The sequence below is a fragment of the Leopardus geoffroyi genome, chromosome C2, assembly GCF_018350155.1.
Source record: "Leopardus geoffroyi isolate Oge1 chromosome C2, O.geoffroyi_Oge1_pat1.0, whole genome shotgun sequence".
In the NCBI taxonomy this organism is placed as follows: Eukaryota; Metazoa; Chordata; class Mammalia; order Carnivora; family Felidae; genus Leopardus; species Leopardus geoffroyi.
This window is the reverse complement of record NC_059333.1, coordinates 20,486,238-20,513,607: the sequence shown is the minus strand read 5'-3', so window position 1 is coordinate 20,513,607 and position 27,370 is coordinate 20,486,238. Positions and strand designations below refer to the sequence as shown.

Below are 27,370 nucleotides of genomic sequence, written 5' to 3'. Positions count from 1 at the left end.
TAGAAATATTCTACATCTCTAATCTCAGTCCCTGAATCAAGACAGAGACAGTTGTCTTTATTGTAGGGCAAGAGATTCCGTGTGAAGTAGAGTGAGGGCAATCAGGGAAAAATCCAGGCCTGGAATCAGGATCACAGCTCAGGACTGGGTATTGAAGGAAGGAAGAACTACAGCCCTTATTGAGATTATCGTAAGAAAGAAGGGTTCTAGAGCTTTCGATGTCCATGGGGTTTGAGACTCAGGATCAGAGTAAGGACTTGGGTGAACTCGGAGTCGCCACGGAATGTGATCAAAATGGTTACACTTGGATGCAATGCAACTTTATGTGATGTGGCTGGAGGAAGGACCCAGCCTGGCGATGGAAGTTCAGAATTCTGAACTGAATTCTGCAGAATGAAGAGACCAGAGCTTCTGCCACCAATTTCTGTGGATGGGCTTTGCAAGGAGGACTGCAAGTGTACTGGTTCTCAAACTTGTGCCTGTGTCAGAATGAATAGGTGTGCTCGTTGAAAATTCAGTTCCCTGGCCAACGCTAGAGAACCTAATTCATTCTGTCTGGAGGGAGCCCAGGAGCCTTTACTTTACCAAGACTCCAAAGTAACTCTGAAGGAAATTTCTGATGAGAAACCATGACTTAGAAGGTAAAAATGAGCTAAAAGAAGTCGTAGAGGCCATCTCCAAATTGGTGGCTCCCAAAGCTGTAACAAATATAGAATCGAATACAATTTTTCTTGAGGGCACATATGGGAAGACAAAGTTTACCATTCGTTAGCACCTCCCCTTATTTAGGTTATAACACAGAAACACCACATTATGATGCCTCTGAGTTTTAGAAGCTATTAAAAATTGCTAAAATTTATTTGAGGTTTTTCAACTCAATTAACTGTAAATAAAAAATTATGTATGTGACAGAGAGTAAGGGAAAGGGAAGTTAATTTTAAAGTAAAAAAAAAAAAGGGGGGGGTAGCCTGGGTGACACAGCCAGTTCAGCCTCCCACTTAGGCTCAGGTCACAATCTCACAGTTTGTGGGTTCGAGCCTCGCTTTGGGCTCTGTGTTGACAGTTCAGAGCCTGGAGCCTGCTTCAGATTCTGCGTCTCCCTCTCTCTCTGCCCCTCCCTAGCTTGCACTCTGTCTCTCTCTCTCTCTCTCAAAAATAAATGAACATTTAAAAAATTCAAAGTGAAAATAAATGGGGGGTTCCAATCCCATTTTTTTCCTTAGAGAGTGTATCATGATTTACACGCTATTTAACTGCTCTACATATCAGATTCCTTAGAGGGAAAATGGAAATATTGTACCTCTTGAAAATAATTAATGTTAAAAATTGGTAGCACAGGCATAAGCTTCTATTGCTATATATGGTACGTAAAAGCATTCCAAAATTTTTTTAATGGATTGATGAATGCAAGAAAAAAAAAAAACGTTAGGATGGGAGAGATGCCTTTTATGGAAACAAATGAAAGATTGACTAATGTGGTGTGTTAGCTTTCAGTTTAGTGGCATGCATGATGGACCATTATTATTTCGGATTGCCATTTTTTTTCCTTTTCTTCATTTTTATTGTTCCCTGGCAGAGTCACCAGTGTAACTTGTCCCCATTTTGTCCTGCTTTGCTTTCATCCCCCACGTAAACTGGGTGTAAATCCTTGAACGTGCAATTTAAACATCACCAGAGTCACGTATCCTCTACGTCCAGTGCTGTTTAGCAGGAAAGAAAACTTAATCCTTTTATGTGTCTTGAATTTTGAATATCTTTGCCATGTTCTTTGGGCCTGTTGCGAATCTCCAGAGTACGGACTGCACGTAGTCCCAGCGAAGTTCCCAATTACTGGGGCTGTCTTCCATGTTAACCCTTCATTTGGCCTCATTTACAGGCATCGCTGGCTCATCTTGATTTCGCTGGGAGGGAGGCAGAACTGGCATTTTCCTTGTCACATTCCATTTATTTCCCAGCACATATTGCAGCATACATTAAGTTCATTTTCTGCAGAGTTGTTATCGAGGTGTACAACCACGCACAGTTGGATGGCCTTGTGCTCTGCAAATGGGACAGAGATGAATAAGGCAGACAAAAGGACGGCCATAGAAAAGGTGACTTTTCTAATCTGTGATACATATTTCACCCTGTTCAGATCCCCCAAGTTTTCCCCAGAACTAGAAATCACACTGTGACTGGTGGGTGGATGGCACTTTTTTTTATTTATAAGCGATTTCACATATATGATTTAATATTCGTAACAACACTCGGACATAGGTAGGGATCCAATGTTCACTTTAGAGAGGCTGGAAACCCAGGCTCAGAAAGGTTATATAAATTGCACAAAGTCAACACAGCTAGTAAACCGCATGCAGAACCTATGTGAAATCTTAAGAGTATTATCTATCTCCCTCCCAACAGCAGGGTCGAAAGTAGATAAATAAAGAAAAGGAAATATTGCTTGGGTCTTCCATCACAGATTGCCTAATCAAAGATTGGTTGAAGGAAAGTAACAAGTTGAAAGTTCAAAATTAATGGAATGGCACTTTGCTTCCCTTTTGGTTATCAATTCTTGACTTCACAGTTACCTCAGATAACAGCTGTAGGCAGTCTCTGGCCTTGAAATCAATACCATCGACGTACCATGAGGCCAAATCTCGGGTCTTTAACAAATTTTGTATACTTAGCTCTCAGTCACGTTGCTGAACTAATGTTTAATGGTGAAATTCCAAAAAGTTGTGTTTGGATTTGGTAGGTGTCTTAGTTTCTAGTGTTCTACTCTGTCCTCTGAGGAGATTTTCCTTCAGTGTGACTTTTAGGACCACCCCTGAGTGGAGCTGGGGTGTGGCAGCACTAGATTTATGGCTAGCTGTGACCCAGGCCCAGGTTTTTCCTTTGTCCATCATTCAGTCATAGGAACCTTCCGGGAAGACATGGGTATGAATTGATGGAGAGGGATCAGTAGAAAAAGGAAGATTCTATTGTAATCTTGGCCCCTGTAGATGTAATTTGCTCATATTTTTTGATGTTCTTAGGCCTGATTATGAATCCATAGTACAATGGATTGCCGCACCCTACCCGTCACAAAAGTACGACTTGTTGAGAATCTAAGGTCCCACACTTCCTTGTTGTCCCGTGTCTGGACATTCTGTCTCTACTAAGACCCAATTGAAATGGAGAATAGTTTAAGCTGTAAAAGACATAGCTTTGTTCCAGACCCTACAGATCTCTGTTTTGGTTCCTGTATTAAAACTTGCGAGAGATTCCATACGGTGTCCTTATCCACTGCATTGTATGTGTTATATGGTCTAATCAACACAGCAACTTGTGCCACAGTCTAGACGCAAAAGTAGTACTCATCTAAGTTGTGAAAAAGGGATAAGAACAATATTACCAAATGCAATGTGGCATGTAGTATCTTCAAAATCCAAACGTGCCTCTTTAGTTGTAGAAGGTAAACAAGGAGCAACTTGTTTTTTCTCTTAGAAAGAATGCCTTCTCGTGCCTGGAAGTACTGTAACCCTCTAAACTTACCTTTAAATCTTTACAGGTTTTATCTCCTAGGCTTTGGCATGCATATGTCTTATTAGGTAGCTAGACTGCATATCAGTTATTACTCACCATGTCTGGTTAGTAAGATGTCATCAATGGAGTTGATGCTCTGTAGAATTTTAAGATGTTAAAATTCATTTTGGACCATAGTTTGACAAAGCGCAGGGATGTTAATATGGCCCCAGAGCAGGACAGAAAAATGGATTACTGTAGTCCTATGTAAATTCAAACTGCTTTGTGGATATACAAGAATGTTTTTAGTAGACCAGTTACCAAGTGCCAGAGGTTATACTGATCACCATGAGATCATGACCTGAGCTGAAACTAAGAGTAAGACACTTAACCAACTGACCCACTCAGGAACCCCAAGACCAAATGTTTTTAAAAGCATTCTACTTTTGGAACACTTGCATAAACCAAATTTCACTTAGAAATTTAATGTACAGAGCAGGCAAAGGTGGAGCTTCTCAGGCCAAATTAGAGATAGGGCTGGCTTCACCCTGCCAGTTCCTTAGTGAAAACCTAAGGCTCTGAGAAATACAACTAGAAACCATGTCCTTGAAGGAACAAAGAAACAAAGATCCCTAATATAAGAAGGTCAAGAATAGCCAGCTACCCAGTATATGAATCTTAAGAATTTCTTCTACCACATACCCTCTGGGTTTTTATCTAACCTCTGCATAAACAATTCTAGAAAGCTAATGTTCCTACATGGTTAAATTCCCTAACAATCCTTCATTCCAATGAGCCAATATTTAGATCAACACAATTTCCAACCTTAAGCAATGGTCCGAGAATGTTACTATGATACGGTACATGGAGTTGGTCCTTGCTATCTTTCAAAGTGATAAGGATACAAGTATTATGGATGCGATTTATAGTTTTGGAAGGTATGTATTAAATTGTGTCCTCTCCCCACAAAAAATTAAATTGAAGTCCTAACCCCCAGTACCTGTGAATTTTGACCTTATATGAACATATGGTCTTTGCAGATTTAATCAAGATGAAGCCATACTGTAGTCAGAGGGCCCCTAATACAATATACCTGTTTCTTTATCGGAAGACAGCTCTGTAAGGGCATAGAGATAAAGGGAGAATACTGTGTGAAGATGAAGCAGAGATTAGAGCAAGGCATCTAAACACCAAGGGACACCAAGTCTCTCTGACCATTACCAGAAGCTAGGAGAAAGGCATGGGAGAGATTTCTCCCTCACAGTCCTTAGAAGGCATCCACATTACTGACCTTGGTTTTGAACTTTCAGCCTCTAGAACTGACTCAATTTGTGGTACTTTGTTATGGCAGCCTTAGGAAACTAATACAGAAAGTTAGTCTTTCTTTCTACCTTGGTATTTAAAAAAGTCAATTGAGGAATTATATCAAAGTGATTGAGACAGATTTGGAGCTTAAAAAAATTTGACTGAAATAGTATTTTTTTTTACCTGTTAACTGCTGGATTTTGGACAAACACCTTAACTCTAAAAATCTCAAAATATGCATTATATTAATTTAGAATTATAATAATAGTGCCCACTTTTTAGAGCTCTGTGAGATTAAATGATTTAATGCATGTAATACAGTTAACATGTAGTTAGTACTCAATAAATATCAGTTATTACTATTATGATGATGATTATTATTATTATAAAACCTTTGTATTTCAAAGAAAGAATGGAGACATTTTATCTGGCATTGACTCACTACTCTATAAATATTTATTTAGCATCTTTTATGTTATCCAGGAACTACATTAGGAGTTTAAAGCACAAGATACAATGACATCATATAACTGACATTAATAGAGATGATATTCTATTGAGAGAAACAGCAAATTTTAAGCCAATAAGTCGAAGGAAGAATTTCAGAAAATTTCAGATACTAAAATCCGTGACAAAATAAAACCTCTGTGGGGTGACAGGGACAGACTGGGAATATGGAGAAGGCAACTACTTTAGAGAAAGTGGACTTTGAAGACTTGTCTGTCCTGAGAAAACTTTTTAAATTCATTAATGTCAATTTTCTTTAAAAAAAATGGTTTTGTGTATTTTTGAAAAACATGATTTGGGTAGTCATAGGCCCCAAATAGAAATAGGTCCTATTTGAAGCAAAGAAATGTAACCAGAAGAAGTAACTTTAAGGTGTAGGTAAGAAGGGGTGCATTAGGATGAGACAATAGGTAATAGAAGACAAAAATAAGTACATCAGTGGGGCTTCGAGTCCTTTCTTTCCCTCTGAGTAGGGAAACTGGCTTTGGTTTTGCTTGCTGAGTCTTTTCCATCCCACTGAGAAGAGTGCTGCTGTTTTTAGAATAGGAGGATTTGGCACCATTAAATTCAGAGATTGAGGAAGTGGCCAAAACAAAAAATCCATGTAGGTTTTGTCCATGAGAGAAAGAGTCAGAGAGGGTTAATGATACTGCTGAGACTCTTTCCAAAGGTGGGAGTCACAGGGGCATGGATGTCACAGGTGCGCGTGGGAGAGTGGTACGTCGATGAGGTGAGGTGAAGGTAGATGCAGAGTGAAAGGGTAAGGAAACTGGAATTTTTTCCCCCCAGGAGTATGAGCATTTAGAGAATGGGAAAGAAGGCAGATTTTAATAAGATTTGCAGTGAACTAAGTACTTCAACGTGTTTTGGACTTTTAAGAAAAGTAAGTAAAACCATGATTTATTTTGGGGGGTGTGTTTCTTTAAAGGCATCATAAACTTCGGGCAGGGGCCTCGAGGACCATAGCATCCCCAGGGTTACAAAAGCGTTATCAGTGCTTCCTCCAAAGACCCCATTCCCATCCATCTGTTCAGTTGATGGTCTGAGTTCTCTGGATGCTCCAATGCTTCTGTGGATGCAAATAAATAAATAAATCGATAAATAAATAAATAAGTAAATAAAAGCCCCTTAGAATTTAAGAAATTTTATAGTTCGTCAAGTAAGTTTGGAATAAAATCTGTTTTCTTTGCGTTGCAGCATAGATGAATCAGTTACCTTTGAGCTGCTTCTGGCAGTCCATCGCACTTTAGGAGTTTCCAGTTTGTCCCATGAAACCCTTGTTTGAGTCTCTTGGATATCTGGCATCCAGATAATCCTTTTCTTAGCCATGACTCCTATTTTTGCAGGGGAGTAGTTTCATCCTATACTCCAGACTATCCTGCACTCTAAGCCTGGGGCTGCCTTGGACTTGGCTGTTCATTTCAAAACTTTGGCTCAATATCTTTTCATCAATCTTCATTTTTGCTTGCCCTTGCTCATATGAAACTTCTAGAAAAACCTAAAATCATCTGAGACTCCACGCAAAACTTATACCTTCCCTGAGCTACATATTTGAAGCCCCACGCCTGATGTGCCCACCATTTTCCAGATTTGCTGACCATTGATCCTTGACATCTAGACTGAATATGCTGACTTCTTCCGGAACTTGGTCTCTAACTGCTGGCCCTCTCAAAGGGTCTCCAGCCTTATATACTTTTCCCTACGTCCTCAAAAGTGTTCTCTTAGCCTTAACACTTACGTACCAGTCCCATTTTCTTTACATATTCCGTGCCGATGGCTCTGTCACGTGGTCTCCCCTAGCCCAAAGTGCTTGACGAATACTGATTATGTATCGAAACACAACTGTACTAAATTAGAAATATGGAATGGAAAATCAAAAGTGATTTTTTCACACCCTTATTGATATCCAAAGAGCTTTAAAGATGAAAAAATAGACACTGTTATTTGTAAGTACTAAATCAACTTTAATGGAAAGCTGATATTTCTTACACATGTCTATACCTTTATCACCCTACAAAAATTTCTATACTTAGAAAGTGATTGGCTATTGGGGAATGGAACTCATCGACTGGGATTAAAAAGCCCTCAAATTCTCAAGTCTGTTGGCTTACTGAACCAACTGAACAATTAAGCATTAACTTATGCTTGAAATCCTCTTATGGTTTCCTACTCATAAGAACAAAGATTTTCATTGTAAAATATACTTACAAGTAAAGCGTATATATCAGCAACACTGTCTTTTAACTCACACAGACAGCTCTTCAACGTATTCTCTGATTACTTTGCTTTTTCCACCCTATTCCCTTTTACCTTTGTAAAACAGATTTCTCTTCTGAGCACGATATACCTCGTCTCGATATTTTTTTTCTGCGTGAATCTCATGTACCAATGATATGCATGGCTTTACTACAATATTCATTTATCCTTATTCTGTTCTATTCCCATCCCAGGCCCACCAGGTTTTTTGTTTGTTTGTTTGTTTGTTTGTTTGTTTGTTTTTTACATTTCTTTGTTGTGTTTCAATGGATTTCTTTCCTGAAATCAGAGGTAAGATGAATGTGAAGTCATTGAAGTGTTCATATACTGCAACATCTGTGTCCCCAGCCTTTGTCCAGAGCACACATCCATTGAGCCTCCTGTCATATAGGTAACCTTATTCCTTCTCGGTGCACTGATAGTAATTTGTACCTAACCTCATCACATTTCCCACCTGGATCCAAGTTGGGAAGCGTAGACTCAGCGTCCGTCTTAACGCTGTCTGCAGAGGAATATGGTGAGAGACAGCTTGTGCTTTGACCTTGCTAGCCCTTTAGTAAATTACATGCAAGGGTAAAGAGGATGATTTTCTTGCTGATAAAACACATTCTTTAATCTCCTTTTTCCAACAATATATTTAATGACACCAGAGGGCATAAGCCCTCTGGTGCCTAATATAATAAATACATAATTAAACGCATAAAATTTAAAAAAATAGCCTTTACCAAGAACATTATGTTTTATACAGGAAGAGGAGACTTCAGAATGGTATACAAATCTTTCTGTCCTGCAGGGAAACACACCTGCAGCAGTGTTACAAAACTATGGATGTCAGGAGGGACTTGTTCCCATGACTATATGTGAGATGCTTTACTGTAATGCTGTTTTAACAAACCCTACGCAAATGGTATAATTATTCCCATTTTACAGCGGGAACTCAGAACCAGGAAATGACTCACCAAGTTAGAAGTGGAATCTGGATTCAAAAAAAGTCTGGTTAGTCTAATAGCTCTTGTGTGGTTAAACTGCAGCCCACTATGCAATTCCTGCAAATAAAATGGCTATTACAGTTTTCATCTCTTTGAAAGCAAAGATACAGTGTCCCTTAGGGGTTTTAGATAAATAGGCAGGGTTTCTTAAAGTTACAATCATAGGGCATGAATTAGACATACTATGAAATATATGTGTACATATGTGTCTACACATTTATTACATATTCCACTATATGTTTTAATATTATTTTATATATGTTTATATATATTTATAGTTTTATATATGTATATATATTTATAATATAACTATATTGTATTAACATATGTTAATATTATGTCTTTGAAACCTATGCCTTATAATTGCAACTTTTGGAACTTTATTATACACTAAATGTATTGTTCTTGTAGCTTCCTGACTTCATGACGTGGAGTCTTATTCAACAGACCCATTTTTCCTCAACCTAAACACAAGATATATATTAATGGGATTCATTTTTAAAAGTTTACTCCTATGATTCTCTGGGTGTGTTTCTTTGCTCTTTGTTTCTTCTTGCCTTTTTTATCTATTCATAAGTTATCATCTTCACTTAAGCCTCTTGAGGCATATGTATTTCAAAATTAACAGAACGTTAAAGTTCTGTTTCACAAGGAAATGGGGGGATAAAAATAAGGAAAGTATAAGGAAACCTACATATGTGTGGCACTCCTGCCATCTTGTGGGTTTCCTGTGTTATCTATAGACCTCATTTACTTTTTCTTTTCATTTTTTAATCTAGGGTAGGGGTGATTTTTGACGGAGTATTTTGAATATTTTGGCTCAGCTCCTGTACTGCCAATTATTTAAACCTAACATACTCAATAATAAACAAACAGAAAACAAAATGTAATTTATTCTCAAGTAGTTCAGAAAAATTATATCTACACCTATGTCTATAATCTATAGCTATACTGGGGCACCTGGGTGACTCAGTTGGTTAAACGTCTCTTGGTTTCTGCTCAGGTCGTGATCTCTCAGTTTCCGGAGTTCAAGCCCCACGTCAGGCTCTGCACTGTCACTACAGGACCTGCTTGGGATTCTCTTTCTCCCTCTCTCTCTGCCCCTCCTCCACTCATGCTGTCTCTGTCTCTCTCAAAGAAATAAATAGACTTTAAAAATAATACTCTATAGGGGAGCCTGGGTGGCGCAGTCGGTTAAGCGTCCTACTTCAGCCAGGTCACGATCTCGCGGTCCGTGAGCTCCAGCCCCGCGTCGGGCTCTGGGCTGATGGCTCAGAGCCTGGAGCCTGTTTCCGATTCTGTGGCTCCCACTCTCTCTGCCCCTCTCCCGTTCATGGTCTGTCTCTCTCTGTCCCAAAATAAATAAAAACGTTGAAAAAAATAAAAAAAAAATAATACTCTATAGCTATACATACACCTGTATCTTATGCCAATACCTTTTCAAGAAAAAGAGGAAAGCTGATGGCAAATGAATGGGGCAAAATGATAACAATAGATAAATTTGGGTAATATTCTATCTTTATTCTTGCAATTTTTCTCTATTTCAAACTACTTGCCAATAAACAATTTATCTCTCTTCTCTCTCTCTCTCACTTTCTGTCTCTCTCTCTCGTCTTCATAGATACTAGCCCAGCAGTTACCCGTTCTCCCACTGTATTATCAGTCTTTCTTCCTGTACTGAATTAGTTTGAAAAACCTCTCAATGCCCGCCAACCCCCTCTTCTCAGCTATTGCATACTTTCTTATGGACCTTGCCAGAAAAAAATTCTTCTAGAGGAGAGTCTGTACTTGTTCCCATTTATTTCCCCCTCATTCTATCTTAGAACATTAGCTTTAACATAATATAATTAATGATTAAAACCCAGCTCCTGATGTTCCTTTCTAACCTATCTTTCCAACTGTCTTCCCATCGAATTAATGGCAATTCCATTATCCCATTTGTCCAAAATCCTCTGCACATGTATGGTATTCCTCTTTTTCTCACAAAGCACATTAATCTATCAGCAGACTTTATAAGTTCTAAAATCATATATCTATATCTATATCTATATCTATATCTATATCTATATCTATATCATCTATATCTATCTATATCTATCTAAAACCTTGACGATTCAACTCCTCCACTACAACCTGATTCAACCACCAACCCCTTGGGTTACTTCCATAGCCTTCTAATGGGTCAGCTAAGCGTGGGTGGCTCAGTCAGTTGAGTGTACAACTTTGGTTCAGGCCGTGATCTCAAGGCTCGTGAGTTCGAGTCTCATGTTGGGCTCTGTGCTGAGACCTCAGAGCCTGGAGACTGCTTCAGATTCTGTGTCTTCCTCTCTCTCTTTGCCCCTCCCCCTCTCCTGTTCTGTCTTTCTCTCTCAAAAATAAATAAACATTAAAAAAATTAATGGGTCAGCCAATCTCAATTCTTGATTCTCTGGAATGTGATCTCAATACCGTATCCTGAACAATTATTTTAAATAAGTAAGACAAGGTCATCACTCTATTCAATCCACCCCTCTAGCACTCTTCCCTGGGCACACCCTGACCCTCACCTCTTACCTGATGACTTTAACTCTTGTACAGAGACTCCTCTCTTCCAGCCTCCCTAGTTGCCTCACTGTCCTTCAATCATACCAGCATGCCCCTGCCTTGGTACCTTTGGACTTCCTTTATTTTCCTTCAGTTTTTATTTCCTAAAGATTTGCACACATGAACATTTTTCATAATTTTGTAAAAAATTATTTTGCAAGAGAGAGAGAGAACAGGGGAGGGGTAGATAGAGAGGGAGAGAGAGAATCCCAGTTTCCACACATCAGCACTGAGCCTGACTCGGGGCTTGAACTCAGGAGCCATAAGATCATGACCTGAACTGAGACCAAGAGTTGGACGCTTCACCACTGAGCCACCCAGGTGCTCCTACAGATGAACGTTTTTTAAACTTTACTCAAATATCACCTTTGTGGTGGTCAAGTTCAAATTCATGACACTGCATCATACATTTCCCCTCCTTTTTTTCCCATCATAATATTCCAATACAGGCTATATGTTTGTTTATATCTATTTGCCCATTGAGGATATAACCTTTCTGTGTGCCAGGACTTTGTCTTTCTGGCTAGCCCAGAACAGTGGCTGGCTCATTGAAAGTGATTGATAAATATATCCACAAAGAGTAACTGAATCTTTTTTAAAGACAATTGTCCAAGTTGCTTTTTCTGATGATTGAAATTAAAATAAGTAACTGTACAAACTGTACATTTGTATAGTTGATTAAAAGGAGATCTATATGCTGAAAAAAAAGGTGTAACAAATACATGTGTTTGTGTTATTTTTCTCACAAAACTTAAACTTATCAATTCTTCTCTCTTTGAGGTATGAAGACTCTATAAGCCTCTTGGCTACTTTTACAACCCAGGACTGTCCTTTTCAAAGGACCTGGGGGTCATGATTTTGAAACACAATCATCAAGGAAGATAGAGCCTCTATTTGCCAGTCTGTAAGAGGGTAGAAACTTAACTTCAAAGAGTAACCTACTCCAAGTTGTAAAAAGATACCTTGCAAAGATAGAAGAAAGTTTATTTTGGGTAAAGCCAGTTAGTAAACTAAGATGCCCTAATATCCCACCTGCAACCCAGGCTTTGTCTCATAAGAGCTGATTATCAGGACTTGATCTTTCCTCTGTCTCAGGTTGCTGGCGATAGTGTTGGAATGAAATCAATTTCTTTATTCATCTTATTACAGTCTTTGGAAAAGGGTGGCTCACCAGAAGACACTCCTGGGATCTACTTAACAAATGTTAATTTAACAAAGTTATAGCACGGGTCCATTAAAGAAAACTTGCTTAAAATATTTTTTTCTGAAATTGATAGAAATGCTCATTTTTCATAGAAATGAAAATCATTTAGCCCCATATTCCATAACCAATATACGAAATCTGGAAAGTGCTAAATTATATGTAGCTATGTTGAAGAAAGGTTTTTCCAAGCCTTTCATTTTTAAATTTGGCACTTAATGAATTTGGTCCTACAGAAATGAATTTTCTAACTCATTCTCGTCAAATTATTGGTGAGGGTTTTGTGAAGGCAGAAAGTACACGGATTGTGTATGAAACCTCACTGACAGCTGGAAAATTGAGTAGTTCAGACACTGTTATCCCACTTTTTTGCTCTCTCTCCTACTTTTTCATCCATCTTCAATATAAACTCCACTGGGACTCTTTTAAAGATTTTTTCAATTATGTATTTATCTCAGAGACTATCCCTCTAGCCCTGTAATCTCCACTTCCTTTTATATCACATTCACTTTCATTCAACTATTTGATTTTCATGCTCAAATTCTCTGAAGTGAATGGTTTCTTCATATTTCATGATGTGATGCTATACCAGTGCATTCACAACCTGAAATTAAATTTTCCATTTTAACTCTATAACGCTGTAAGTGCCCAGATAATCTTCCGTCTATTATTCTTTCTTATTCCCTTAAGGTATTAATCATTTTCAACTGTCCACTCCTCCCAGCTGTCTCTATTAGATTTTTATTGTGATTTATTTATTAACTTGCTATTGGCCATAAATTAATTTAATATTGCTTTCGCAGGAAGAGACAAGAAGGGACAAAGATGTAGCATTTAAAATCAGTAGACTTAGTTTGTTACTGATGTGGATACAAAAAGAAAATGCAGGAAAAAATGTTTTCTACTTATTTTGTGCTATTATGGTCAGACATGAAGGTGAGAGTTTTCACTCATATAACTTATTACCTATCACCTTGGAGATCTGACTCTACCAGCTTTTCGTTATTTCTGCCACTTGCAGATTTGAAGTGGAAGGAGGTCTTTAAAACGGACAAGAGGATTTAAAAAAAAAGATTAATTGGTGTTTTGTGTCACACAGCCAGGTTATTTGTGCTTTCTGTGTCTTTGAGCTATTTTACAACTCTGTAAATTGTAAAAAACTGATAATAATACAAATGAGTTTTGTCCACAGAAATGCTAAGCATTTGTGTCCAGTAGAATGCAATTGATTATTGTTTTGTGGATAGACCATTTTTTGCATACATTTGCAAATCTATTTAAGCATTCTCTCACTGAATACAAATGTGTGAATTTTTAAATTTTGTTTGAACTAATTTGTAACCTCTTACTGATTTCCTTATTAACTCATGAATTGAATTAAATCACTGACGGGTTCATTTCATATTTGTATGATATTCATCATTATGCCCTCTTTTTAAACTTATTCTTGACAACAGTAAAGAAAAGCAGTTCATTGCCTAATGTTAAGTCAAGTGGCTTTAACCTAAGAAACATGCTAGCCAAGCACTAGGTTTATAACCTCCTCCATGATTCGAGTATTAAGGTTCCCTTCTCCTACTGTTCTCTGGGCCAAAAGGTAAGGAGATGTCAACCCTATTACTGTTATGGGGAATAATTCCAATAACGTTCAATATTTAGAGTGTGTATGTGTGTACATGTGCACATGCTTTAAGACGATATTGGAAATCAGCCTTCTTTATGTAGCTGCAATGTTCAGCCAGAAAATTTGGAGCCAGCCCAATCTCCAGACTTTGGAGGCTGCTTGAATCCCATTGAGAGCTAATGTAAGCGTCTTCCAACAAAAATGCGATGTTACTGACAGTGCTAGAATTCATTATTGCTTACTTTACAGCAATTAACATTATACAGATTCATCCTTAGTTTTTATAACATTAATTCCATTATTCATGTCGATAATGTCTATTGCAGAAGCTATACAAATACATATCATTCCCCAAATTTAAAAAAAAAAAAAGACCTAACTTCCCAAAGCCACAGAATGGTTGTCAAACTAACATTTAGCATTTTTATTTTTCATAAAGATATTTACTTTGACTCTTTTTTTTGTATTCTTTTTTTAAAAATTTACATCCAAATTAATTAGCATATAGTACAATAATGTTTTCAGGAGTAGATTCTGGTGATTCATCCCCTGTGTATAACACCCAGTGCTCAACCCAACACATTTCTTCCTTACACATTGATTCTTTTTATAGAGTTAATAAAATACTTTCATTTAGCAGGTGAAGAATGTTATCAAGAAACCATCCTGTCCTTTTTCCTTTGCTCTATGACCTCTCCCACTACGTTAAATCTCTGTTTTTCAATTCTGCCTTATAAACATCTCATAAAAACTACACATTCTCTCCATTCCCTGCCACTGGAATAAATCTGGCCACCTGAACCTTATTATCTGGTTTCCTATAAACACCTCTCTTACTCTTCATCTCCTCTTTCTGATGATTTTATAGGTTCTAGTCTTTTTTTTTAATTTTTTAATGTTTTTTTTTATTATTTATTTTTGAGACAGAGAGAGACAGAGCATGAGCAGGGGAGGGGCAGAGAGAGAGGGAGACACAGAATCCGAAGCAGGCTCCAGGCTCTGAGCTGTCAGCACAGAGCCCAACGCGGGGCTCGAACTCACAGACCGTGAGATCATGACCTGAGCCGAAGTCGGACGTTCAACTGACTGAGCCACCCAGGCACCCCGGTTCTAGTCTTCTAAAACACATGGTCCAGACTCTTCATGTTACATATAAGATCCTTCTTGTCCTCTCCTCCAACTATTTTCTAAATTTCATCTAATGTACCCATTAGATTTTAGAGCATCTCCCAACCAATTAACATTGCAGCCACTTTCAGAACAACCAGATCAAGACATGATGCTCATCTTATACTGCAATCCTCATACGCTGATAAACTAAACAGTCTCAATGTTTACTTCAAGTATCTCCAATTTTTATTTTTTTCTTATTACTTTACTTATCCTTCCCCAGAGGTTCTCACACCTGATGTGTCACCTTGGTCCTCTAGGAAGCAAATGTTAAAAAGAAGTTAGAAGTAAAACCTGTAAGGGGTGCCTGGGTGGCTCAGTTGGTTAAATGTCTGACTTCGGCTCAGGTCATGATCTTACGGTTTGCGAGCTCGAGCCCCGCATCGGGCTCTGTGCTGACAGCTCGGAGCCTGGAGCCTGCTTCAGATTCTGTGCCTCCCTCTCTCTCTGCCCCTCCCCTGCTCATGCTCTGTCTCTCTCTGTCTCTCAGTAATAAATAAACGTTAAAAATTAAAAAAAAAAAAAACAACAGAAGGAACACCAGTGAAAGCTAAAAGGAGCAGGAAGCAGAACAGGCCATATAACGGCACCAGAACACAATGGAGATCAGAAACCTATGAGAGGGAAGGAGAAGGAAGATGATTGTACAAGGGAATCTCAGACTGTGATCCAGACCTGACAGCGTACGAGACAACCCTTTGAGAAACTGCAGAGCAAAGATTACCCATTGTAGAATTTCTGTATTGAATAAAAATGGCCAACCCATACCTCCACCACACCTAGTCTGGACTTGGGCTGCTCAGGTGAAGTGTGGTTGGCTTAAAAACTGAGGTACGTCCCAAGGCTGTCAACGTTGTCAACGTTGAAGCTGAAGAGCAAATTCTTTGTTGAAAAAAGACTCCACCAGCACATGTCCTGAGACCATACCCGGCCAGCCTAAGACTTCTGTACTGTGTGATTTGGTACATTAAAAAAAAAAAATGTTCTCCTATGTTGATCTGGCATGGCATTTTGTCTGGCTCATTCTAGAGACGTATCTCTTAAGTCTGTAGATAGGTTTTACTCCTACTATCCCTACAAATTGGAGGCTCTCTCAATTTCATAGTTTTTATTCACTTGAATGGTTACCTGTTTAACACTGACAAACCAAAAATCAACCTTTGGGATGAACACATGAACACCTTGGTGTGCCACTAAGTCGAACTATCCGCCAGTCACCTTCCACGAGAAACTGAAATTAATTCAATGAAAAATACATCTCTGGTAGCCCTATGTGGTAGAGTGGAACAGAGTTCACACTATTCACTACCCATCACTACATATTTTTATTCCAGAGCCCCTCTGTATGGAAATATTATACCTCACATCCACTGACAAACTTAGATATATGACTTACTTTAGCAGATGAAATATGACAGGAATTGACATGAAGTACTTCTGAAGAAATGTCTCCGAAGCTATCAAAGTTTAACTATTACTCCTTATATATTTTTCTCTTCTGCAAGACTACAATGATAAGGACTCAGATAGGGGCTGTCTAAAAATAAAATTTAAGAAAAGATGGAAAAGACGAACAACAAAGAAATCATGTATAAGCGTCTCACAATACACAGAGTGTGAGGTAAAAAACAAACCTTTGTTATTTTAAAGCCATTGAATTTTTCTAAGCTGTTTGCTACTGAAGAATACCCTAGCCTAAGAAGATTGATGCACTTTGCCTTCACTGGTCAACGTTGGGGTTTCAGTATGGTGGGAGCCGGGGTTTGTATTCTGGGGCTAGTTTCTTGATATCCCATGTCTCTTCAGTAAAGCAGAATAGGAATAAGACTTACTTTGTTTGGCTCAAACTCCATGTGTTGTCATAAACAGATGAGTTCAAACATGTATGAAGAAGAATTCCAGAAGGATCCCTGGAACATAATGGAAGCTTCCAAGATGCTATTTGTCAGGTGCCACGGTGTCCACCAATGCTATTGGTTCTATCCCTGGTCTTCCTATCACTACCACAGCCCAATCAAAGACATTGGCTCGATCCTAATTTCCCAATTCTATCACTTACTAAATTTAGCATCTGGCATAATTTCTTTAATCAATTGAGCCTCGGTTTTCCCACATAAATTACTTCATATACATAAGTGTTTTATTAAATATTTAGATGACAACGAGTATATCAGACTCCTCTGGTGACCACCAGAGTCATTTTCCAAATGGGTTCATCTTCCAAATATTTTGATAAAGCAGTGGCTTTGTTTTGTTATTAACTTCTAATGATCATATCTAGTGATTTTTTTATTTTTTTTTCCCCCTTTACTCTTAGGCTGATAAAGGCAATCTGAACACTCTCAAACCTTTCAGTTCACCTTTTTTGGATATCCTAATATTTTATTTTCATACGTTTCCATGTATTTCTTGCTCTAAACAGAGGTCTAAATAAATCGTTTTAAATATCAACATATCTGGTAGAAAGGAAATTCTACAAAGTTGTATGCTAATTTGGCAAACACTTGAAAGTATCTGAATGGTCATAAGTTATGGCACTTCAAGGAAAACTCTTTCTGGAAGCTATTCTTTCTACTGTCATATTTTCAAGGCTGGAGAATAATACTCTGTTTCATTTCTTTTACCAGGAATAGTTAAATAAAAAGACAACCTTTGTTTCTTAGAAATCCTATAAATTTTATTTCCTTAATTTTTCGATGTCTCTTTATACTTGCCACATAAAGCATCTTTCATCATCTGTGCATGACCTTGATATTCATTGCAACCTATTTTCCTGAATTCCACACAGGATACAAATACATGGTTACCAAAAACAAAGCGGAACAAAATAAAAACATATTTTTTCAACATAACATCATTCATCAGCGAGAGAAAACAAAGTACAAAGTCTGATGTGAAGTTAGCTTTTCTGATACTCTTGTGTCTCTTCATATCATATAAATCTTTTGCCCTTTAAGTTAGCTTCTATGCTAGGCTTTTTAGATGTTAAATGTTAAATATTTTCCCATTATTCTCTGACTTTCTGGCCTCCTTGACTTCAATTTCTCTTCAAATTCATCTACACTCTACTAATGTCAAAGTTACCTTCATAAGAATTAGAATTAATTATTACACTTTCTTGAGTTCAACCTCCATAGAGCCGCTAACATTAACAGGCTAAAGGTAATAGTACTTCACAAGAGCTATTTGTGAAAAGCTTTCATGAAGTTGCCGTTTCATTTGATTCCTGTGATGCCGTCTACTTCTGCTTATTCTTTAGATCCTTCTCGATTCCTTTCCTTAGACCTTTAAATATGGAAAGTGCGTTCTCCACAATTTTGTCCCTTCTGTCTGCCCTCCAACTTTTGTCCTTTTCCTGTAGAAATCTCAACTGCTCACCAGCTGTTTGGGGTTAAGATCGTCTACAGCCCTAAACATTTCCCCAGGTGTCACTTCTGTGTTTTTTAGTGATCTGGCCAGTATCTCCTCATGAATGGTCTAAAAGTGCCTCATATTAATTGTGCTGAAAAGAAAACTGGCAGAGCACCTGAGTGGCTCAGCATGTGACTCCTGATTTCGGTGCAGGTCATGATTTCACGACTCGGAGATCAAGCCCCACGTGGGGCTTTGTCCTGGGTGCGGAGCCTGCTCAAGATTCTCTCTCTCCTTCTCCCGCTTCTTCCCCACATCCTCTCTCTAAAAAAAGAAAGAAAGAAAGAAAGAAAGAAAGAAAGAAAGAAAGAAAGAAAGAAAGAAAGAAAACGTGCTTCCCACTTACCATCCTCTTCACCCATTGCCCCACAAAAAAAGTCATCTTTTTTTTTCCTGCTTTCTTTGGATCCATGATTGGCATTATTGGCACCGTTAGTGTCTTAAGACATAGATTTAAAATTCTTATTGAATTGTGGAATTGGAAGAAATCTTATTATCCAAGCCATCTCTCAGAATGCCTAAATTTCCTCAACAAAATTGACTTCTGTCCAAAGTATCTGTGAACTCAGCAATTTTAGGTTAAATTGTGTGTTTATGTATTTTCTCAGGACGACATTTCAAGCTTTGCCATGAAAGAGAGTTAAAGCCAATGGACTAGACACATCCTTTTCTTTTTTTCTTCACTATCTTTCTTTCTTTCTTTTTTTATTCAATTATTTCCCAATTCTGTCAATTCATTCTCCCCGGTATTCCTCAAATGCAAACCTTTTCCTTTTCCTTTTCCTTTTACACCATCCTCAATTTTAGCCATATTCCTGGATATTCCCTCTGTACTACTGCGGCGCTAATTCGCATATAAAAGAAAGAGACCTTGGGGTGCCTGGGTGGCTCAGTTGGTTAAGCGTCCAACTTTGGCTCAGGTCATGATCTCACGGTCCGTGAGTTCAAGCCCCACGTCGGGCTCTGTGCTGACAGCTCAGAGTCCAGAGCCTGTTTCAGATTCTGTGTCTCCCTCTCTCTCTGACCCTCCCCCATTCATGCTCTGTCTTTCTCTGTCTCAAAAATAAACATTAAATTTTTTTTTAAATAAAATAAAAGTAAAATAAAATAAAGAGACCTAGCCAATGAACATTCAGGACAACAATACGAGATGCTGGAGAGAGAGAAGCTCACAGAATTTTCTTCCTAGTGGTATTAGTTTCTTATTGCTGTTATAAAAAATAACCATACGTTGTGCCTTAAGACATATTTGTTATTGTACATAAAAGTGTACAATAGGTCAGAAGTTCTAAATTCAATGTTTTTTTTACAGAGGCTTTTTGGGAGAATCCATTTATTTGCTTTTCCAGCTTCTAGAGGCTGCCTACAGCCTCAGCTTATGGTCTCTTCCTTCACCTTCAGAGCCAGCAATGTAACATCTTCAAATATTCAACTTTCTGTGTGTGTGTGTGTGTGTGTATGAGTGTGTGTGACTCCCTCTGTCTCTCTCTGTCTCTATCTTACTCACAGGCTTCCTATAAATTCCAAGTTGGTGAGAAGATATGACGTGAAAATGCTGTGATCTAGGCTAAGAAACTGGAGGCTGTATCTAAGAGATGGCAGAATTCACCGCCAGGAGTTTTTACGAGTCTAACAGGACTCTGGTTAAGGTGATTTTTCTAACACCTTAATTAACTTCTGCTATTAATTCCTGGAACAGAACTTTTCCTATGTCCCAGTCTCCCAGAAGAAACTCGTATAGCCACATAGATTTGTTATCATTTTCACCAGAACTTTCTGGATATCCTCTTGTCTAATTGGGGATGCTGTATATGGTCTCTTCTTTCACTTTTGAGTGGATTTTAATTCCCTCTAGAATTTAGATATATTTTTTAATATTATTCGTCTAAGTTTCCATTTTTTCTCATATCTGGGGGCAGAGCTCAGAAATCCAGACTTCTGGCAAAGCCTTGATAACTGTAATAGTCCCTTAATTCACTTTTCCGTCTTCAGTATCTCCCCAGTCTTTGCCTCTTTCATGCTTCTGCTTGTTTAAACTGCTTTGATAAAATGTTTCATGTCTCTTTCTTAGGAACAATTAAGGGTTTCCTACGGCCTCCCAAATGATATATAAACTCCCTGTCATTGAATTCAGGACCCTCTACGATCTGTCCTCAAAACTAACGTTAGAGACTTAACTTACATATTTCTCTATACAGAGCTTACTTCTCACAAGGGAGATACAGCACATTTTTAACTTCTGCTCGTCATTTAGTTCGTATGTGTAAAAGTACCATTTGAAAACCGTGTACAATCAATTGCATGAGGTAAGAGTCACTGCACCGTGAAATGGGGTCTCCTCATTACCCATAATAATTTCTGCTCATGAAGTTCGATAGGCTGACCATAAATAAAGTATTCAGGTGGTGTGTATTTCTTTGGCTATGGGAATCAGGAACATACATTTATAAGCTCGTGTAGCTTTCATCAGTGACTCGTTCCTTCCATACAAACCTTTGCGGTCAGGTGAGAGGTCAATGTCACATAACACAGTAACCTGAAAAAATGCCTTCAGATTGTTCAAAAAGAATAAACTCCTCTCCAGAGGTCATTTTAAATGTGGCCTAAATATTTCTATTCACATTTTGCAAGTGGTCACTCCTAAAAATAATCGACCTTGCTGGAAATTTTCATTGTTTCAAAAGGTGAAGCGATGGTAGAACTTTCTATTGTATCATTATATGACTCTTGGACAAGAGCTCATCTCTTTCTTTCTTTCTTTGTTTCTGTCTTTCTTTCTTTTACTTTCTTCGAGAGAGAGAAAGAGAGAGTGAGAGCACCCATACACACACACACACACACACACACACACGCACACACACGAGCAGGGGAGGAACAGAGAGAGAGGGAAAGAGAATGCCAAGCAGGCTTAACATGGTCAGCAGGGAACCCGAAGTGGGACCTGATCTCATGAATCCTGAGATCATGACCTGAGCCGAAATCAGACACTGAGTCAGTCGCTTAACTGACTGAGCCACCCAGGCACCCAAGAGCTCATCTCTGAGATCAAATTCTTTGGCTGTTCTCTGAAAATGCTTATATGTGCAATAGATCTATAAATAAAAGCATTAGGTTTGTTTTTCCCTCATGCTGTTCATAGATCATAGTACAAACTGCCAACATGTCATTTATGTCCTTATCTTTACTCACTGGTAGAACCAGAACTGAACCTGAGAGAGTACTGTAGAAGTTTAGTTGCCCACGCTATTCATCAAAATGTCTGTCTGGAAAAAAGAAACTCGTTGCCATGAGAAATAATACTTCGGTTTTTCAGACCTCCCCGGAGAGAAAATATCCAGCGTTCACAAAATTCAGGCAATGTAAATTAGCAATGTCTCCAGCTCCCCTTGTTCAACAATAGTAAGTACTCAGGGAAGTGTGTAAGCATCCTTGGAAAATAAATGGGAGGTTGGTGACTTCTGCACAAAGTCTCCTCTAACTAAGGAATGTCATTTAGTTAAAAATAGTATTAGTGACTGAACTTAAGGATATATTGTTCTAAACTAATTTAAAATGCTTATTTAAATCTGGGATTAATATCATAGACTATATAGTAATTCAGAAGGTCTAAAATGTTGTTTCTTTTTTTTAATTTTCTTTTTATTTATTTCTGAGACAGAGAGAGTCTGAGCATGAACGGGGGAGGGTCAGAGAGAGAGGGAGACACAGAATCAGAAGCAGGCTCCAGGCTCTGAGCTGTCAGCACAGAGCCCGACCCAGGGCTCGAACTCACAAACCGTGAGATCATGACCTGAGCCAAAGTCGGTCGCTCAACCGACTGAGCCACCCAGGCGCCCCTAAAGTGTTGATTCTAATACAACAAAAATTATTGGCAGAATTATTGAAACTAAATGAAATGGAAACCTTTATAATTCTTGAAACAAAGCAAGAAAGGAGGAAAAGAGAGGAAAAAGGAAAAAGGAGGTAATGTGCCATATTAGACAACATGCTAATTATAAGTGTCTTGCTTTATTAATTTTATGATAATTGAATTAAGTCACAATTACATAAGAATTTTTTTCTGTGTAATCTAAGCAATAAGTGATATTTGTATCGATCAGGCCCAAAGATAAACTGATAATATTGTTTTTTTTAATTATTTCCCATGTATCTAATAAACTGAAACTAATCAAAGCATTAAATAAAATATGTCCAGTTCCAAAACCTTGACCTTGAAACCCATTGTGTGTGTATGTGTGTATATATATATCTGTGTGTGTGTGTGTGTATACATATACACATGTCACTGAGCAATAAGAAATAGTTTGTAGACTAGATAGATTCATAGGTGTAGATAATTTTAATGGGTAAGAGATTTTCATGAACTGCCTGAAGACAATATTGATGGCTTTCCCAAAACTCTCCCAGTGAGAAAGAGAAAGATACTGTATTGACAAAAATTCTCTACCAAAGAATTCCTGGCATTGCTAAATTGATAGGGACATTATTTTAAATGCAAAATAGATACATTTCCTTATTTGAAAATGTCTTCAAAGAGCAAACACTTTTTTAAAAACAGACATATTTAAGAGCACCTGGGTGGCTCAGTCAGTTAAGCACCTGACTCTTGATTTCAGCTCAGGTCATGATCTCACAGTTCGTGAGTTTGATCCTTGTGTCAGGCTGTGCGCTGACAGTGCAGAACCTGCTTGGGATTCTCTCTCTCCCCCTCTCCATGCTCCGCCCCCGCTGGTGCTTTCTCTCTCTCTCAAAATAAATAAATAAACTTAACACAGAAACATAACATTGAATCTATACTACTTTAAACATATACAAACTCGGTTTCAAATTGCAAGAAAGAAATTAGAAAAAGATATTTAAGACAGAAGGGAATATTAAGACTTTCACATATCTTTAGTATTGTTAGCTAAACTTTTGTAGGATAGTGGGGTTACTTTCAAGATAGACAGTTTATTACCTTCTCAATTGTGTAAATAATAACACAAGCAAAAATTAGAAATATCCCTTAATTAGGTCAATGCTATATTTATTCTAACTTTATGTTTTTTCAATAAGTAGACCCTACTTTATATTTTTAGATGTCATGTTTTAAATCTGAAATGATTAAATGGTATTTATTAATTTGTGTCTTGTAGCTGAATAAAGTTTGGGGATTTCAAGGTAGTTATATATATACCAAAACCACACAACTACTGGAAAAGGAAAACTTTTTTTGAGATTGTACCAAAATATTTACTCAATATTGATGTCACTACAAAAAAATCATATGAAACATGCAGCCATTAACATTACAAATCTCTGCTTCTTACAAGGTAGCTTACATATAGGCAAAATTATTCTTTGCTTGCCTGTCCTAATCTATGAAGTATTGCAACAAACACACCCCCTCCCATAGTTTTCCATTGTACACTTAAAACATAAATGATTCCTCCCCTTTGGAAAGGTAAGTAAACTTTAAATTCCCACCTCCCTAAAAATGTTTACTCATAATTACAAATGCTGAAGTTTCAGCAGTGAAATACCAGAAATAGACTAAGAACAACTGGTCTTTTCACCTAAGTCATGCTATAGAAAGATACAGTGGTGATGGTAAGAAGGCAAAGGATTTTCACTAAATTGTGTTGCAACAGGTTTCAAAATCCTGTGTCAGATGTTTGGACAGGTTGCTTCCATTAAGAAGTACTGATTTTAATCTACAGTCATACCACCCTGAACGCACCCCATCTCCTCCAATCTCCTCCGATCTCGGAAGCTAAGCAGGGTCGGGCCTGGTTAGTATTTGGATGGAAGAAGTACTGATTTTAAAAGGCAACAATTTAAAATCTTTTCACACACACACACACACACACACACACACACACACAAACAATCCACAAAACATTTTCCTTTCCTTCTGAAGATTTTAGGATGCATAATGAAACATTAACCAGTCTTTTCCTATTAAATGGCCAATTGAGACAAGCGGTTCAGAGACCATTCTTCCAACACTGATTAAGACTGTGGTGACATGTACCAGGGAAGCTTTCATTAGCTTTCCGAACTTTGGGGGCAGACTTGGTGACCTTGCCAGCTCCAGCAGTCTTCTTGTCCATTGTTTTGATGACACCCTTAGCAACTACCCATGCCATGTCACGAAACCCCAAACCCAGAGGAGGATACGGAAGGTCTCTAAATGCTTGGGCTCTCCAGGAACCATTTCAATAATGGCAGATCACCAGACTTCAACAATGTGGGGCCATCTTCCTGTTGGTTTCTCCCCATAAAGTCAAATACATTTTCTACTTCATCTCAGCAAAATTATAAGCAATGTGAGGTGTGAGACTTTTTTGCATTAAAGGAAATTCTTATTAACCATATATTGTTCATAAATGTCCCTTTTTAAAAAAAGAAGTCGGGGCGCCTGGGTGGCGCAGTCGGTTAAGCGTCCTACTTCAGCCAGGTCACGATCTCGCGGTCCGTGAGTTCGAGCCCCGCGTCAGGCTCTGGGCTGATGGCTCAGAGCCTGGAGCCTGTTTCCGATTCTGTGTCTCCCTCTCTCTCTGCCCCTCCCCCGTTCATGCTCTGTCTCTCTCTGTCCCAAAAATAAATAAACGTTGAAAAAAAAAAAAAAAAAGAAGTCAACTTTCTAGAGGAGTACAATCCTCATGAGTGACTTCAGCTTTGCATCATGAGTCTTGTAGTAAAAAAATCATTTTTTTTTACAGTATGATACTTTCCAAATAAACTCTTTTAAAATAGTCTAGTCTTTCCTTAGATGTTACAATAAAACAGATACGAAATAGACAACAAAGTATAGTTTGTGTTTACAAAAAAAGCTGTATGTACAAACAGATTTAGGTTATAAATGTATATGCGCACCTGCATAGGTGCATACCCAGCATTAATTTGGTCTGGATGCTTCAGAAGAATCATTTGAATCTTGAAGTCAGCTGCTTCTCTTGGTGGGTCATTTTTCTCTGTCACCAGCCATATGTCCCAGTAGGTATGTTTGACAGATGCCTTCTTGACACTGAAGCCTGCATCTGCCCCCAGGAAGAGCTTTACTCAAAATTCCATGGTGCATTTTAACAGACTCCACTTCATTTGTAATGCTGACTGGAACAAAGGTGACCACCATGCCAGGGTTGAGAACACCATTCTCTCTTCAGTCCACAGGGACGGGATCCATAGCACCAATTTTGTAGATATCCTAGATGGGCAGAAGAAAGATCTTGCCCTTTGGACATTTGTCAGCAGAATGCAACACAGAGCTTCCAGCAGTGCGGTTCCACGGGCATTTCCATCTTTATGGCTGGCTTTCCATTCCTTGAACGAAGGTGTATTAGTACTTGAGTCCAGCATGTTGTCACCGCTTCAACCAGAAATTCACAAAAGTGTTACTGTATTGAGATTATACATGATATTATGCATGAAGATAGAGTTAGCTTTTCTCTTGGCTGTGGCTGTTCCAGTTGTTCCATCGTATCACCAAGAAAGTCTGGAACCATGGCACTAAACTTGACTTATGAGAAGGATTGCGTGTGCTAAATAGCAGTAGGACTAATTACCTGTTATTTAGAGCCACCCAAATCTCCTCTGATGGAACCCTGTAATAGCTCATCTCATTATTATTAAGATTCTGTAAATAATAATAATAATTTTCGGGCACCTGGGTGGCTCAGTTGGATAAGCGTCCGACTTCGGCTCAGGTCATGATCTCGCGGTTCGTGAGTTCAAGCCCCGCGTCAGGCTCTGTGCTGATGGCTCAGAGCCTGGAGCCTGTTTCAGATTCTGTGTCTCCCTCTCTCTGACCCTCCCCCGTTTATGCTCTGTCTCTCTCTGTCTCAAAAATTAATAAACATTAAAAAAATATTTTTTAAATAATAATAATTTTCTTCTTCTTCTTCTTCTTCTTCTTCTTCTTCTTCTTCTTCTTTATATAGCCGGGTTTTAGTTGAGAACTTGCCCCTAGGCTCCGCTGAGCCCAAAGTATCTCACACATATTTTGATGGTACTTTTGCATAGTCTGATTTGTCTCTATACAATTGTTTGTAAGTACCTGCAGTACCCAATCCTGTGTGATAGCTGCAGTTGGCATTGTAGGAGGAATAAATGAAATTATCCTTTGATGCATGTTTGCTTCGCTTTGCTTGGTTTGACGTCGCACACACTGACAGAAGACAGTATGGACGTAAGGTTGGAGACATAAGGGTGCCTCCGTGGTTAAGTGTTTCTTGATTTTGGCTCACCGCTTATGAGATCAAGACCCAAGTCAGGTTCAGTGCTGACAGCACAGCTCCTGCTTGGAATTCTCTCTTTCCCTCTCTCTTTGCCTCTCTCTTTCTCTCTCTCTCTGTCTAAAATGAATAATTAAATGAGTAAATAAACATTAAAAGAGTTGAAGAAATAACTCAATTAGGCTTTTTTTTTAAGTTTTAAAGAGAGAAAATTATCAAGAATTCTCATGGACTCCCTGGGCTATTTCAGTGAAAAATGGAGGAAAAAGAAGAAGAAAAAAAAAAAACCAAGGCTGCCAAAGATCCTTTTTAAAATGCAGAGACCTGATTCCAAAATGGAGTCAAGAAGGCATACCACCCTTTGATACTGAGATTCTTCTGAGGCTGCAAAGAGATTAAGAATGCTTGTGCATTTGGACTCATTTTATGATGATACCAAAGTATCACTTAATTTTACATCTTTGACCAAGTGTTATTCATGCTTTGATAATAAGGATTCCTTTTGGACTCCTTCTGACCCTATTGTTGGGAGGGCAGGATAATTTGTGGTAGACTATTAGCTCAGGTCCTCCAAATGAGATTCAATTCTGGGAAAATATTTGAAATTATTTTGCAAAGAGAAAGC

The 27,370-nt window shown here is 38.3% G+C and overlaps 1 pseudogene; it reads right to left on the bottom strand.

The window, feature by feature from the left end:
- Positions 1–206: 206 nt before the first annotated feature.
- Positions 207–25,927, bottom strand: LOC123610300 (annotated as a pseudogene).
- Positions 25,928–27,370: the final 1,443 nt, after the last annotated feature.